The sequence below is a fragment of the Schistocerca cancellata genome, chromosome 2 (genome assembly GCF_023864275.1).
Source record: "Schistocerca cancellata isolate TAMUIC-IGC-003103 chromosome 2, iqSchCanc2.1, whole genome shotgun sequence".
NCBI classification, from domain to species: domain Eukaryota; kingdom Metazoa; phylum Arthropoda; class Insecta; order Orthoptera; family Acrididae; genus Schistocerca; species Schistocerca cancellata.
This window is the reverse complement of record NC_064627.1, coordinates 721,561,577-721,578,601: the sequence shown is the minus strand read 5'-3', so window position 1 is coordinate 721,578,601 and position 17,025 is coordinate 721,561,577. Positions and strand designations below refer to the sequence as shown.

At 42.6% G+C, this 17,025-nt stretch overlaps 1 non-coding gene across 1 annotated transcript; it reads left to right on the top strand.

The window, feature by feature from the left end:
- Positions 1–5,175: 5,175 nt before the first annotated feature.
- Trnad-guc (transfer RNA aspartic acid (anticodon GUC)) lies at positions 5,176–5,250 on the top strand. Its single transcript has one exon. It is a non-coding gene; the product is annotated as a tRNA-Asp (tRNA).
- Positions 5,251–17,025: the final 11,775 nt, after the last annotated feature.

Genomic DNA, 17,025 nt, shown 5'->3' with positions numbered 1-17,025 from the left:
AACGTGGAGCAACCATAAATTCTACCAGGTACTGTCAATCTTTGCACCGCCTTAGAAGAGCAGTTCAAAACAAAAGCCGAGGAAAACTGACGTCCAAAATTTTGTTTTTGCACCACAACGCTCGACTTCACACGGCAAATCGCACCAAAGAACACCTTAATTCATTCAAAATGGGAAATTTTCCTCCAATCCGCCCTACAGCCCCGATCTTGCGCCAAGCGACTTGCACTTGTTTCCCAAGATGATGAACAGGCTTGCAATGCAGCACTTTGGTGACGACGCGGAACTCTAGGCGGGCGTGATTCACTGGCTGAAGTATCAGGACGCAGAATTTTACGACGAAGGTCTTTCTAAGCTTGTCCACCGCAATGATAAGTGCGTCAATGTGTTTGGTGACTATTTGGAAAAGTCGTATGTCAGTCGCTCTTTCAGATGTATACAATAAAATGTATTTCTTGTACTTAGTTTTTTTTAATGCCAAAACGTTCCCTACTTTCTGAATAGCCCTCGTATTTGTCAAAATTGTAATCAATAATTAATTAATGACAAGTAGCTCAAAGTCGTTAACACTTTCTTCCACTATTCAGTCAAATGAAAATTCTTAAAAGCTGGTAGACTAAATAAATGTCTCATAACTGGGGTAACTAAAATAAATGTCGCACGTGAGCTTCAGTAAGGTTTGTCATTAAGTAAGCTCACAATTAATCGGTATGCGATTGAATTTATACACGAATCTCTTATTCTGCAGGTTTGATCATTTAATATAGGGTTACTCGTAAGTACTTCCTGGGTTTCAGAAGACTACTGTGCGGAAAGTACGAGTAGGTGCACATTAGTGGATAGAGCACCTCTCCAAGTGTTAAACTCACATTACAGGTGCTCGACATGGGCACTGCTTGTGACGTGACAAATGTGCATGCAGTTCACTTACATGAATTCCACCGGAAGGTGAGACAGTGGCCTGCTTTGGAGATGTTTAATGGGTTACCTGCCAGCAGTTGCAGACTAATTCGAGGAAACAGTACGGAGCAGATGATTTGTCTGAATATCCTGACATGCCCGCCGCCTAATGCAACTACGACGTTGCACGCAGAACGAGTCGAAACTTCGAGAGATGCCCTATCCTCTGACCAGCGTCATTTTTAGGTTTCCGTGGCTCAGTCGACAGAAACATAAACATCATAGTCTACCGTTGTTGTTCGTCTGTCTATCTATATGACTGTAAAAAACGCTTTTGCCCAGGATCGGGTAGACTATCAAGTCGAAATTTATTCCATATACTGAGGTCTATAGTCCCTCGGCGGCGTAAAAAATTGAAGCTTTTAAGTCAATAAAAGGATACGGCCATTTATGTCACATATTTTAAAACTCGCAAACTCACTCAAAAAACCTATCAGGTACTTCTCGTTGGCCTAGAATCATAAAATTTGCCAGAAAGCAAGGTTTCACTATGCAGCCAAAGGAAAAAAAATTCGAAAACTTTAAAACTGGAATGCTATCATATGTAAAAAAATTATTTTGTAATTTATTGTCTGACGTCAAACTTGAAAAAAAAAACTGTAGTTTCGCATTCAGGCTAACTGGGTCGCAACGACAGAAGTCAAACATGAGGCAAAGTATGATTTTATTGCTCAAAACACGTTTCCGAATTTATCCACGACCAGATCTCCAAGAGCTATAGATGGATAAATTCCGAAACGCATGCTATGTGCAATAAAATCATTTTTTGCCTGCTGTCAGACTATTAACGTTGCGGCCTAGCCAACCTGAATGCAGAACTTCTGATTATTATATCAATGGTTGCCTGCATTCTGTACGACTTTATGTTCCATCTGTATTATCGAAATTAAAACATTCTCTAAAATCTTGGAATCTCTTGGACCGATAGCTTGTCAATAACAATGCCGATAACAGGCAAAAATCGTAGAGATTCTAGATTCCCAGAATGAATGACTGTCTGTGTACATAATTAAGTTCTTAAGGAACCCTCACTGTGTGGGTGCTACTCGCACCTACAGGGTGTTTCAAAAATGACCGGTATATTTGAAACGGCAATACAAACTAAACGAGCAGCGATAGAAATACACCGTTTGTTGCAATATGCTTGGGACAACAGTACATTTTCAGGCAGACAAACTTTCGAAATTACAGTAGTTACAATTGTCAACAACAGATGGCGCTGCGGTCTGGGAAACTCTATAGTACGATATTTTCCACATGCGTAGCAATAATATGGCGTAGTCTCTGAATGAAATTACCCGAAACCTTTGACAACGTGTCTGGCGGAATGGCTTCACATGCAGATGAGATGTACTGCTTCAGCTGTTCAATTGTTTTTGGATTCTGGCGGTACACCTGGTCTTTCAAGTGTCCCCACAGAAAGAAGTCACAGGGGTTCATGTCTGGCGAATAGGGAGGCCAATCCACGCCGCCTCCTGTATGTTTCGGATAGCCCAAAGCAATCACCCGATCATCGAAATATTCATTCAGGAAATTAAAGACGTCGGCCGTGCGATGTGGGCGGGCACTATCTTGCATAAACCACGAGGTGTTCGCAGTGTCGTCTAAGGCAGTTTGTACCGCCACAAATTCACGACGAACGTCCAGATAGCGTGATGCAGTAATCGTTTCGGATCTGACAAATGGGCCAATGATTCCTTTGGAAGAAATGGCGGCCCAGACCAGTACTTTTTGAGGATGCAGGGACGATGGGACTGCAACATGGGGCTTTTCGGTTCCCCATATGCGCCAGTTCTGTTTATTGACGAAGCCGTCCAGGTAAAAATAAGCTTCGTCAGTAAACCAAATGCTGCCCACATGCATATCGCTGTCATCAATCCTGTGCACTATATCGTTAGCGAATGTCTCTCGTGCAGCAATGGTAGCGGTTCTGAGGGGTTGCCGCGTTTGAATTTTGTATGGATAGAGGTGTAAACTCCGGCGCATGAGACGATACGTGGATGTTGGCGTCATTTGGACCGCAGCTGCAACACGGCGAACGGAAACCCGAGGCCGCTGTTGGATCACCTGCTGCACTAGCTGCGCGTTGCCCTCTGTGGTTGCCGTACGCGGTCGCCCTACCTTTCCAGCACGTTCATCCGTCATGTTCCCAGTCCGTTGAAATTTTTCAAACAGATCCTTTATTGTATCGCTTTTCGGTCCTTTGGTTACATTAAACCTCCGTTGAAAACTTCGTCTTGTTGCAACAACATTGTGTTCTAGGCGGTGGAATTCCAACACCAGAAAAATCCTCTGTTCTAAGGAATAAACCATGTTGTCCACAGCACACTTGCACGTTGTGAACAGCACACGCTTACAGCAGAAAGACGACGTACAGAATGGCGCACCCACAGACTGCGTTGTCTTCTATATCTTTCACATCACTTGCAGCGCCATCTGTTGTCGAAAATTGTAACTACTGTAATTTCGAAAGTTTGTCCGCCTGAAAATGTACTGTTGTCCCAAGCATATTGCAACAAACGGTGTATTTCTATCGCTGCTCGTTTAGTTTTTATTGCCGTTTCAAATATACCGGTCATTTTTGAAACACCCTGTAGCTTTTCTGTATGTCTTGTATTTTTCTTTGGGAACTACTTCACTGGCTACTGGCCTTTTTTGGAACCTGTTCATTTTTACTTGCTCACTGCTACATTTTTATCTACTTTAATATTGTATGTTTATATCGAAGTTTAATTCATTTTCACACTAGCAGAAATCAAAAATAAAAGATATTATTTTTATTAAAAATTTTCATTCAATATTTGTTAACTAACCATTCCATTTGTTAATAGGCCTGAAATTTAAATAGAAATATGAAGAAATAGTAGCTATTACAGAGGTTCGAACCAGCGACTTCCCATTTACAAAACTACAGCCTCATTTCTTTATAAGTAACTTTTATTTTATGATTTTTATTTGATTTTATGATTTTGCTTGATTTTATATTATGAATTTTACATAGTTAATTCAACATTTTAAATCTGAATAATGGAAATTTTTGACACAGGGCGGAGTAACAGCATAAACTACATAATGAAAGCGACCAACAAAAAGTTATCATACATGTTTGTAAGTCCATTTTACTCATGACAAATCTTTCACTTCCTATATTCAACATTCTTATCCATTGGTGTAATTCGCAGCCTAGCGACCCCAGTAGAGTGAGCCTCATACTTGGAGCTGATGCATCTTTCTTCCCATACCTTGATGCAATGTGCTGCTGCATCTTGATTTTATAGGCACCTGTCGATTTGGTGTTGTTGTTAAACAGTTTTGACCTGTACCAGCACGTCTTTGGAAATTGATATCAGAGAGATTTTGGCAGAGGCAGAAAAGAAGCAGCATTGGCTGATGCTCACTCTGTCATGAGTCTGCCTACTAACGAGGAGGGGAACACACGTTCCGTTGGAGCGCATTGGGTAGCAGCCAGCCTGTGTACTGGAGCTGTGGCCACGACCGCTGCAGAATCACTAGCAACGAGTGTAAGCTGTCGGTTTGGTATTTTCTCCCTGCTCTGTGTGTGCAGTATGGCGTCTGGTGTCTGGTGCGTCTGGTGCTCAGATGCAAGAGGTCGATCATGTGAGTGAGCAACTTTGTTCTGTGTTGTTAACCGTGTTAGTTTCCTTCCACCCGTGCGCTAATTTCTGTGTTAAATTACGTATGTATGTTAGTTCGCTGGTTTCTGATAAAGGCGTGGGGCCCTATTATATCTTGTCAAGTTACGTTCTCATTCGCTCCCGTGCGTTAAAATTAATTCAAGTATGGCTTATGCGGCAAAGGGCTATCATGCTTCATTGAGATGTGTAGTATCTTTAAAGATTTATTGCGCTGGTAGCGCTAAGTTTGCTTATCGGATGGTTTGGTATACGCTGTAAATCGCAGGGTACCACAGTTTGATTCTGTAATGCTTAATGCGCCCTTTGCGCTAACACATGTCAAGATTTCGATGCGTCTCAGATTAACTGATGGATAAGGAGCTTTCATTAAGTAATGCAACACATTTTTTAAATAAAATTTTCTCGGGCTTCCAGCCGCATCAGGTGGTTAAAATCCCAAGAGCTTTCGACCGAGCTCTCCTCAGTCATTGCCAAGTGGTAAGAATGACTGCTGTGTCGTCTTGGCCGCGTCGTTATATAGCCGCACTGCTGGCTGTGACGTCACTAGTGCTCTAGTCCGCCCCCGGTAGCGGAGTGGTCAGCGCGACGGACTGTCAATCCTAAGGGCCCGGGTTCGATTCCCGGCTGGGTCGGAGATTTTCTCTGCTCAGGGACTGGGTGTTGTGTCGTCCTAATCACCACCATTTCATCCCCATCGACGAGCAAGTCGCCGAAGTGGCGTCAAATCGAAAGACTTGCACCAGGCGAGCGGTCTACCCGACGGGAGTCTCTCGTCACACGCCATTTCATTTCATTTTTTTCTTGCTCGCCATATACGGTAATGTTTTCATCCCGAGGTCTTTCGCGCCCGTTTTAACCTCGCGATGGCCGGGTCCCAGGCCAGGGAGGACATGAAGCAATTCAGAGGCGGGCTGCTAGATTTGTTACTGGTAGGTTTGATCATCACGCGAGTGTTACGGAAATGCTTAAGAGGAAATGCTTCTAGAGGAAAGGAGGCGTCTTTTCGTTCAAAAATGGTTCAAATGGTCCTGAGCACTCTGGGACTTAACTTCTGAGGTCATCAGTCCCCTAAAACTAAGAACTAATTAAACCTAACTAACTTAAGGACATCACACACATCCATACCCGAGGCAGGATTCTAACCTGCGACCGTAGCGGTCGCGCGGTTCCAGACTGTAGCGCCTAGAACCGCTCGGCCATCACGCCCGGCGTTCTTTTCGTGAATCGCTACTGAGGAAATTTAGAGAACCAGCATTTGAGGCTGACTGCAATACAATTTTACTGCCGCTAACTTACATTTCGCAGAAAGACTACAAAGATAAGATAAGAGAGATTAGGGCTCGTATAGAGGCATATAGGCAGTCATTTTTTCCTCGTTCTGTTTGGGAGTGTAACAGGGAGAGAAGATGCTAGTTGTGGTACGAGGTACCCTCCGCCACGCACCGTATGGTGGATTGTGGAGTATGTATGTAGATGTAGATGTAGATGTAGATGTGCTGTTCTGCCACGGCTGATTTTTCTGGATAGAGTAGGCGTAAGCAGGTGTTCCGTCCGGCGTTGTTCCACACTGCGCACTGTTTGGCCGACGTAGTACCAGCCTCACCGACATGGTATCTTGTACCCTCCAGGCATTCTAAGCCCTAGATGAGCTGTCGAATTTTTGCTGGGTGCCTGAACACCGATGAAATGTTATATCTCTTCAGGAGCCGGCTAATCTTTTCCGACACTGTACCACAGAAAGGCAAAACACAAGTTTCTTGCTTTCGTTTCGGTGGTGTTCTCTGTTGGTGTGTTTATTGCGTGTCACACCAGCTATAGCCTATGACACCTGTCCGTGGTTGTACCCGTTTTCCCGGAAGACTTTTCGGAGGTGGCTCAGTTCTAGTGGCAGACTTTCAGCTTGACTTTAGCACGATGGACGAGGGTATTCAGAAAGCCACGTTTTTGTGCCGGATGGTGGTGGCTGAGAGCGTGCAGATACCGATCTGTGTGTGTCGGTTTCCTGTAGACACTGTGGCTAAGGTGCCCATTGGTTTTCCGTCGAACGTCAAGGAATGGCAATACACCGTCTGTCTCGACTTCCAGCGTAAATTTGATGTGGCCGTGAATACAGTGAAGGTGATCCAAGAAAACTCCCAGTTTTTCATGACCATGGGGCCAGATGATGAAAGTGTCGTCGACGTAACGATAAAAGTAACTTGGCTTAGCTGGAGCCGTGTCGAAGGCGATGTCTTCAAAATTTTCCATAAAAAGGTTGGCTATGGATGGAGCTAATGGGCTTCACATAGCCACGCCGTCCAAACGGTCGAAATATTGGCCGCCATGTATGAAATACGACGATGTCAACGTGTGCTTAAAAAGTCCAACAATTTTACTATCAAATAACTGGGGCAGGACATCAATACAGTCTCTGATAGGAACACGTGTAAACAGCAAGACCACATCAAAACTAACCATTATATCTCCCTGACTAGACACATTTGTTTAATTCTGTTGATAAAGTCGTCGGTGTTTTTGATGTCATGCACACAGCGACCCACATGCGGTGCAAGGAGGCTGGCCAGGTGTTTGGCCAATCGGTAATTGGGTGACCCAACGGTGTTCGCAATGGGACGAAGAAGAGAATCCGGTTTGTGGATTTTTGGTAGTCCATAAAGCGTAGGTGGTCCCGGCACCTGAGGGAAGAGATTCTTAATAACGCCCTCTTCCAGTGTTGACTGTTTTAGAAGCACTGATGTCTTCCTCATTATTCTTGACTTCCGGTCCTGTGGTAGTTTCCTGTATGTATTCTCTTAAAGAATCAATTGAATTTTGGCGTCGTAGTGTTTTCTCGGCCAATTTCAGTTGAAGAAATGTGTAATTTGCTGTGGGACCTCGTGGAATATTTCCACATCAGCCTGTATAGTTTCATGAAGTTCCGATAGGTGGTGGGGCTGTATGTAGCCTTGAAAACTGCGTCTGTAACGGAGGTGCGTTCCAAGCAGGGGGATTCATTGACCTTTCTTTTGGTCGAGCAAACCTCTTCGATCTTCAGCTGTTCGTCGAAACAAATATGCAGATGTACTTCTGTTTCTCCGTGACAACCCCTCACACAAGTCTGCACACCCGAGAGAAACCCGCTAAACGTCATTGGACTGTTCATCTTTTTTCACTCTACAGCCCCGATCTCGCACCTTCTGACTTCCATCTGTTTGGCACAATGAAGGATACACTCTGCGAAAGCAGTATGTGGGTGATGGTGACGTTATTGATGCAGCAAACCGTTGACTCCAGCGTCGACCAGTAGAGTGGTACCATGATGGTGTATAGACCCTCCCAGTAAGGTGGCGTAAGGCCGTTGCATTGAACGGAATTTATTTTGAAAAATGTTTTCCAGCCAAAAGAGTAGGGAATAATGAGGTGGAATACTGAATAAAACCAACCTGCATTACTTATTGAACGCCCCTCGTACTTGCCTTGTATATTCTACGTGTAGAATTTTTGCTTGAATATGTATTTTCACGAACTTTCTCATCGCTTGTTCTTTCATGATTCGCAAGGAAGGGTGCCACTAATTCCACATCTTCTGTTAGTATGTATTTAAGTATTCATCATAATATTTCGGGTTTTAATACTGGTCATTAGCATTCAGTTTGTTATCACCTTTAGTGAATCGTTGTGCCTCAATATTATAGGTATGTACTCCTGAGTTTTATTTATTTATTTTTTTTTATTTGACGTGCATGAGATATTACAGTTGCATATTTTGCTACCAGTTGCATATGTGTTTTCTTGAATTTTCTGATCACTTGTAAAGTTCTTTCGCGATTCACAAGGAAAGGTGCCATTGATTCCAAATTTTCTGTTATTATGTATTTAGATATTCATCATAATGTTTGGCGTTTTAATACTGGTCATTAACACTCAGTTTGTTGTCACCTTTCGTGGCTCACTGTGCCTCAATAATATATGTAGTCCCGGGCTTTTTTGTTTTTCTTTGTTTTAATTTGACGTGCATGAGGTATTATAGCTACGAATTCTGTTGCCAGATGTAAGACCAAAGATTTGTTGTATTACAATAATATGTGATTAAATATATGCCAAGATTAAACTGTTGTTATGAATCAGGGCAGAGTGCTCTTTAATGATGAGTAGAGTTCGGATTTGGTTTCTATTAATAAATGATGAATTAGATATACATATATTGCCACTGATAAATATTGCTTGTGAAAGATGAAGCGGAAATTATAGCATATTGTTTTAAAAACAAGCACTAGCATATCAAAAATTGAGTTCCAGCGAATCGGGACTTCTTGTGTCAATTTTAATAGATAAGTGGGATAAAGACATTAACTACCAGACATGGACGCGGAATGACGTACGCAAAGAACTAGAAGTCGAAATTTGGAGAAGGGTTCGAAAATGAACATGAGTGGGCGAGGGAGACCACAATGAAGAAAAGGACCCGCAACTGTACGAAGAGTGGGGGTGCTAGAACGTGGAACGAATGACCACCAAAAATAGAATGAGACCGACTCAGCGAGACGGAGGAGGGGACACAACAATCTCCAGCATACAGTGAACGCGCTTCCCTTAGATGTTCTTTCCTTCAGTTTAGTGAATCATTCCTTTAGACTCGTTCCTTTGGGTCCATTCCTTTGCTAACGAGCCAATTGTAGTTTCCGACAGCCATCTTCCGAAGCCCCGAAGCTTCGCCACTTAAGTGTAAATATCTATCTCTCCAAGAACTTTCATCAACTTATGCTGCTTTTTGCTGGATAGCGGGGTTGTTGTTAAAGTCTTAAGTGGGCTGTACAATGTCTCAGACGTAGAGGTAACGATAAAGTCATTCCGAATTAGTGTCTAACGATGTAATTCACTGATGAGGATAACAATATTAAAGAATACAACAAAGACGAAACAATCACTAAAGTGAAGCAAAATGTGAGAAAGAACAAAGGAATAGAGAAGTTATCGCAAGTAACTGGCAAAATCGAAGTCTTCCATAAAGCTGTAAGCACACCTATCCTCTGGCTTTCTCGCTTTCAAGGGAACAACGACGGAGCATATTTCAACATATTCCAGTGCTTTGAACTCTCTTGGATAAAGCCTTCATCCAGATTTTTACAAGCATTACGACAAAACAAATAGAAATGAATTTTCAACTTTATACATCCAGATTCATCAAGTCGTCTTGTTTTTAGCTTTTTAACAACTACTGTCATCGAGAATTACTATTTTGTTTCTTACTGATTTATTTACCTTACTCTCCCTTCGGGAAAGTCTCACATTTTGGATTGTTATGTGTTTACGGCTGATGCCTCTCTAGCATCGAGAGGAAAGGCAAGACATATTTGACACAGAGTTTCTGCTTCAGGAATATTAGGAATTTAGCTTACATACTGCACTCATCTCTATGATCGAATTTGTTGTCGAGTTGCATTGCTCTTTGGTAAGGTTTCCTGCAATCGATACTAACGAAATATCATCCGCAGATTACAGATGACTTAGGTAACATTATGTGATCCATATTTCTTCATGTGGTTTCAGTTTTATACTTTATTTATGACACTGTAATATTACTATAGATGTTACTTTTTAAATATTTATTTCTAGATAGAATTAATTTTTTCTCAATTGATGTCCGTCCAAACGGAGTAAAAAGACTACGAAGTTTATAAACCCAGAACGTCTAGTTCTTCGTTCTTTCGCCGTTCAGTAAATCGGACATGGATGGCGCGTCAATTTCATGGCTGTCGATGCTATTATAGCAGCGAGATTGCTCATTAAAGGGGAGCGATATCTGGGTAGCAGAAGCACGCTTCACACTGCCTATAGGCCTTCACACAGGGCGACAGCACGAAAAATAGCCGCGTATTGGAGAACACTTATTCTAACCTAGCTGACTCTCACTGTAAAAAGATAGATTATTCAGTAACGAACCAGCAGAAAATTTCGTTAAGTGGTATAACTAAGAGCAAACGTGATTCTTGTAACGATTTTGTTTAAACTTTCAAAGAGGTTTTGTTGGCAGCTATTTTAAATGGTAGGCGTCATACATTTCGTAGGCACGTATAAAATTGAGAATAGAGCTGTTATAAATTGTTGGGATGCGGCCCTGTTACGGCCGAAGGTGGGGGTAGATTATCGGAGTCTCCACCAGCACTCGAGAGAATTTAGTAGTGGATCCTAAATGTAATCGTGACCGTACAAATAACTGCAGATCCGGCACACTGGGGATGTCACATGGTGAAGAAGAGTGAGCTAAAACAGCTGTCTTCACGATAGAATATGTTTACTTGAGATCATGACACTGATGAGATGATAACCAATGAATACAAATGGATACATAATACCTAGATGAAATATCATGTATGAAGAAGTTGACTGTGCTTTGGGTATCACGTCTGTTTATTCCTAAAATAAAAAACGCTCAAGGGAGGTCACTTCGAAATTGTATTTCAGAAAGTTGAAGTGTAATCTGACCTCGTTGAAATGGATCCATCATTACACCCCAAAAACAAAGATACAGAAAAACCAACAAATTGTGGAAAGGCGCGATCGTGGAGGTGAAGTTGAAGCGATCAGAGTTCACTCATGAAAAAGTGTTCTCGGTACAGGACAATAACACCGCTCCCACATTAGCCAAAGCGATTGCAAATGTGAACTAGTTTGTCTTCGAAATGTCTCTCCACTAAGGCAACATATCTCGGTGAATGAAGAGGTTAATTTTATTATTGTTTTCTGATGACATGAAGTACTGAAATTTCATTGGATAAAATCCATTGCAGGAAATAGAGAATACGTAAATAAAAGTATAAATATGTTCATAATTTATGTTTTCAAGAAAAGGATCAATAATCACTTTTACATACACTAACGGAAAATGAACACCTCTAAAGATATGTCGTAGAAACACTATATCTGCACGCGGAAGTTCCATGTTCTCGCCCTAGATGGGCCTTTCGGGCCCGACCGACAGCCCTGCCATCCTCTGTCAACGGCGTCTTTGGACGGGCTGTGGAGAGGCATGTGGTCAGCTCACCAACCTTTTTTGACCTTGCAACCGCTACTTAATCAGTCGAGTTGATCTCATGCGGTGGAGTGGCGGAGTGCACCCCATGCCAGTCCTCCCACTGAGGTAAAAATCCCTGTAGCCGGACTCACCACGCAGCTATGGAGACGGACTTCTGGACGGGACACTGATAAATAAAAATAAAGCTACCATCAATCTGACGGAGTCTGAGGACCTCGGTGCTTTACAGAATATAGTGCTATTGCAGGTTAGTAGTATACCTACATTATGTGATCAAAAGTATCCAGACACCTCCAAAAACATACGTTTTTCCTTTTAGGTACATTATGTTGCCACCTACTACCAGGTACTCCATACCAGTGACCTCTGTAGACATTAGACATAGTGAGAGACCCGAATGGAGCGCTCCGCGGAACTCACGGACTTCGAACGTGGTCAGGTGATTGGGGGTCACTTGTATCATAGGTCTGTACGTGAGACTTCCACACTCATAAACATCCCTAGGCCTACTGTTTCCGATGTGACAGTGAAGTGGAAACGTGAAGGGACACGTACAGCACAAAAGCGCGCAGGCCAACCTCGTCCGTTGACTGACAGAGATCGCCGAGAGTTGAAGAGGGTCGTAATGTGTAATAGGCAGACATCTATGCAGACCATCACACAGGAATTCCAAGTTGCATCAGGATCCACTGTAGGTATGGCGAATGCCCGGTGAACGTCAACTTGTGTAGTGCTAACAGTAAAACTCGGAGACGGTGGTGTTATCGTGTGCTCTTGTTTTTCATGGAGGGGGCTTGCATCCCTTGTTGTTTTACGTGGCACTATCACAGCACAGGCCTACATTGGTGTTTGAAGCACATTCTTACTTCCCACTGTTGAAGAACAATTCGGGGATGGCGTTTGCATCTTTCAACACGATCGAGTACCTGTTCATAATGCACGGCTTGTGGCGAAGTGGTTACACGACAATAACATCCTTGTAATGGACTGGCCTGCGCAGGGTCCTGACCTGAATCCTATAGAACACCTTTGGGATGTTTTGGAATGCCGACTTCGTGCCAGGCCTCAACGACCGACATCGGTACCTCTCCTCAGTGCAGCACTCCGTGAAGAATGGGCTGCCATTTCCCCAAGAAACTTTCGAGCACCTGATTGAACGTCTGCCTGCGAGAGTGGTAACTGTCATCAAGGCTAAGGGTGGGCAAACATTGTTGTGTTGGCAGAAGAGCCAACACCGTGTTACGATTGGAGGCCGATATGCGCGCGTTTTAGCTCACGCAGGCTGGCGTGAGGAGGGAAGAACTATACTGACGTGAGGTCTGGAACATGACAACGAATTAAACTTCAGAAAGCGGACGGAATTAGTTTGATACTTAACTTTAATCCATTAATGATGAACGTCGCTCTTGACGTTACATGATTCACAATATTATCTGTTCAGAACACATTCTTGAAGACTATGGCGCCTTGCTAGGTCGTAGCAAATGAAGTAGCTGAAGGCTATGCTAAACTGTCGTCTCGGCAAATGAGGGCGTCTGTAGACAGTGAACCATCGCTAGTAAAGTCGGCTGTACAACTGGAGCGAGTGCTAGGGAGTCTCTCTAGACTAGACCTGCCGTGTAGCGGCACTCGGTCTGCAATCACTGATAGTGGCGACACGCGGGTCCGACGTATACTAACGGACCGCGGCCGATTTAAAGGCTACCACCTAGCAAGTGTGGTGTCTGGCGGTGACACCACAAACATCATATCGAATTCCAGCATTACCGATAGAGGGTACCACGAACTTGTAAGTCATTTTCAGCCAGGTGTCCGAATACTTTTGATCACATAGTGTATGTGACTTGCAGCATATGCACTTGTAGCATCACATGACCCTGTTGCCTATAGACAGGAAATGAAAGAAAAATTAAAATTTCTTTGTGCTCTCGGGTAGAAGAAATGTTGTGCAGGGTGTACACAAGTGTTGTGGAGAAGATAATCTTCAAAAGGCAGTCTATGAACTGTGTGAGAAAAGTAGTGAGACTGATAAAACTGCGAACGATCTGGCAACGCTGTGTCGATCTACTCGTTTAGACCGGTGTGTACGTCCCTTCAAGATGCTCTGCTCAGCCCGAATTTCTTGTCCACACATTCGTCACGTGATTTAGGAGAACGCCATCAGTGAAGTTGTGTTTTTGTTGTGTGTTACGAAAGTAAAACAACGGTATTTAGAGCAACGCTATGCCATCAAATTGTATATTAAAGTTGGAGAATTGGCGAGTGTGACCTTTGAAGTTGGGGAATCCGCGAGTGTGACGTTTGAAAAGTTGAAACAGACCTATGGGGAGCATTCATTATCAAGAACACACGTTTTTCGCTGGCACAAATTATTTTTGGAAGGCCGAGAGTAAGCTGAAGATGAACGTCGCTCAATGAAACCTTCAACTTCAAAAACTTTCGAAATGTCGAACGTGTGCGTGCTCTTGTGAGATTAGACCAACGTTTAACAATAAGGATGATGGGTGACCCGTTAAACAATTTCACCGTACATCAAATTGCGACCGACGATTTGCACATGCGAAAGGTTTGTGCCGAAATGGTACCGAAAAAGATCACAACTAAGCAGAACGATAATGGAAGAAAAGAGTGCGTTGATCTTCTTGACGGGATTGCCAATGGCTACGAATGGATCTGTCGTGTGATCACAAGTGATGAATCCTAGGTTTTTGAGTACTCAGGCAAAGCGGCAAAATGAGGAGTGGACACTGACGCATCTCCTCGAATGAGCAAATCAATGCTGACAGTGGTTTTTTGACAGTAGGGGTATCGTCCATAATGAATTGGTTGCTCCAGGACAAGCTGTCAGCCAAGTGTTTTAGAAAGATGTCCTTGAGTGGTTCAGGAAAATGGCGGATGTAGTGAGACCAGACACTGCAGACAAGTGGGCGCTGCGTCATGACAACGCCCCATGCCACATGGCCATTTCCATCCCGGGATTTCTGACCTCAAAAGGCATTCGTGTAGTTCCAAAGCCACCTGTTCACCTGATCTGAGTCCTTGACTTTTTCTTTTCCCGAAATTGAAAAAAATATCTTAAGAGGACTTCAATTTGGGACTCTGAAGAACATTCAAAAGAATGTGTCCGACACGTTAATGGCGCTACCATCTGAAGACTTTCAAGCGCTGCTACGAAGACTGCCGAAGGGAAGTACTTTGAAGGGAACAATATTGTATGAAAAAAATAAAAACCTTGGAAGGTAAAGAATCATTCTCATTACTTTTCTCACCCACCTTGTGTCAGTGTAATTTGTTGGTTTCTACAAATAACATGAACATCTCCACTAATGAAAGTTGTGAAGACGGGAACCCAATTTCAATACTTCTGGCGGAACACAGAGAGAAATTTCGATAATGGAATGAATAACAAGATCCTAAAATTTAGTCTTTGAAAAAAAGTCATAGGTGAAGTATCCGATACATGTGGCTCCGAAGGGAAGCACATGAGCAGGTTGAGGCTGCGGAAACTAAATTTTTCCGTAGTGTTAAAGGACGTACCGGAGAAGAAATAAAGTCATTAGGAATGAATTCAGTGTGTTAGAAAATAGCTCTAAATGGAAACAGATAGTGGGAATCTGTAGACAGATCACATGAAAATAGATTTCCTGAACAAATCCTTGACTAAAAAACTTCGAGAGGCGAGACAGACAGGAAGATCATGGAAGCGATGGCTGGACCACGTTGAGCGGAAAAGTCTAAATCACTTAATCCACGAAGGTTGATAAAAGAAAAGATTAAAAACGAAACTCAACGATGATGCCATAGCATAGGCCAAACATTCATAGGTAACTTGAACTAAAGTAAAAGTATTTGTGGCGCTATAGAGATTAAAACTCCGAATAGAAGCAACAATTATGCTTTCCTCAGACAGACCTTCATAAACTACGTGATACGAAATTCCTCCTGGTTCCACTCAATCTTTCAATATCTGTCCAGTATTTCCAGACTTTTATCAGTGTAATCCTGCACTCTTGCTGGACTGACACTTTTCGTGTGTGAAAGAGGATGACTTGGTAACTGTTTTTCTCTATATTTCTGTTGACGACCGGTTTTTTCTGAAGCAAGCGTTCAAGATATCACGCAGGTATAGGTCCCCTACGTTAAGACGTTAGCGAGCACGAATCGTTCAGTTAATGAAGGGATGTATTTCAGCCATTTTTAGCAGTGTGTGAAACGGGCGCGATTGAAGGCGTTACCTCCCGCCGCCAAATTGCTGGAAATTCCGGCAATTACTGGTGGACGGCTTTTGTTGTTCCACCCGCTCTGGCGGCGTTTGAATTTTCCGGGAGGTAGCTATCTACACGAGACCAATATTAGCTGCCCAGCGACTGAATAAAGGACGAAATATGATTAAATCTAATGAAAGGAAGCCGCAACAATAGGGCGGGATCTCTGTTTTAGAAAATTAGGGTCGCTTATTAAGTGATTCGGATCAAAATTCTCTGAAGTACTGCAGATTAAATTCGCTCAGCCGTTGCGTCGATAATAGGTGCGGCCCAGTATTGCACGCCGAACTGAACGAATCGGTGATGGCTGCGAATAACTTCCTTTTTTTTGAGTTCTTCAGCTCGCCTTTGCAGGAAAATCTCCACTGCGAGAACAAACAACGTTTATTTAAAGGCATTTGTTTAATTTAGAGGCTGCCGTGGTAGATGTGGTTTTTTAAAGCCGGTATCTTTACAGACGAAAATATAATTTTCAAATTCATAGAAGCAATAAACAACAATTGGGCAGCATTGCATTTCTTTAACAACATGGTTAGTGGTTATTTTAGCAAACGTATAGATAGTAATAATTTGACACTGTGCAAAGAAAAACATAGGACAGGATCGGAGTAGGCGAAAGACAGAAGAGATTTAAAATAAAGTAAAAGAAAAAAGCGCCTAGTATTGTAAAAATTCCTCACTGAATTGGCTTATGCACATGAGAGTAAGTGTATTATCAGTTCATTTGACGAAATACACCACCTATTAAATAATATCGATTCATGTTTACGACAGAGCGAGATACAATTTGTAGGTGTTGAATATTGCACGAAATATCATTACGTATTTACATATGCGAAATGTTATAGAAGCTGATACCTGATAGAGCATAGGACAGCAAGAACATACGGCGGGTCATCAAGCGAAAGTGTAGACAAAAAAGATTATTCATTGAGAAATTTCGGATATGATTCTTAGAAATTAAAGATGTAATACAGTTCATAGAAAGAACAAAATATTGTAAACATATGGTAAGAGGTGCTATTATCGATGGTGGCATGACGTAAAAATCATACTCCTTACCTCTGGAAGTAAAATGCGAATGAGGTGTATCTGGCCTTCCAACAGGGGCACTGTTTTGCTGCTATAT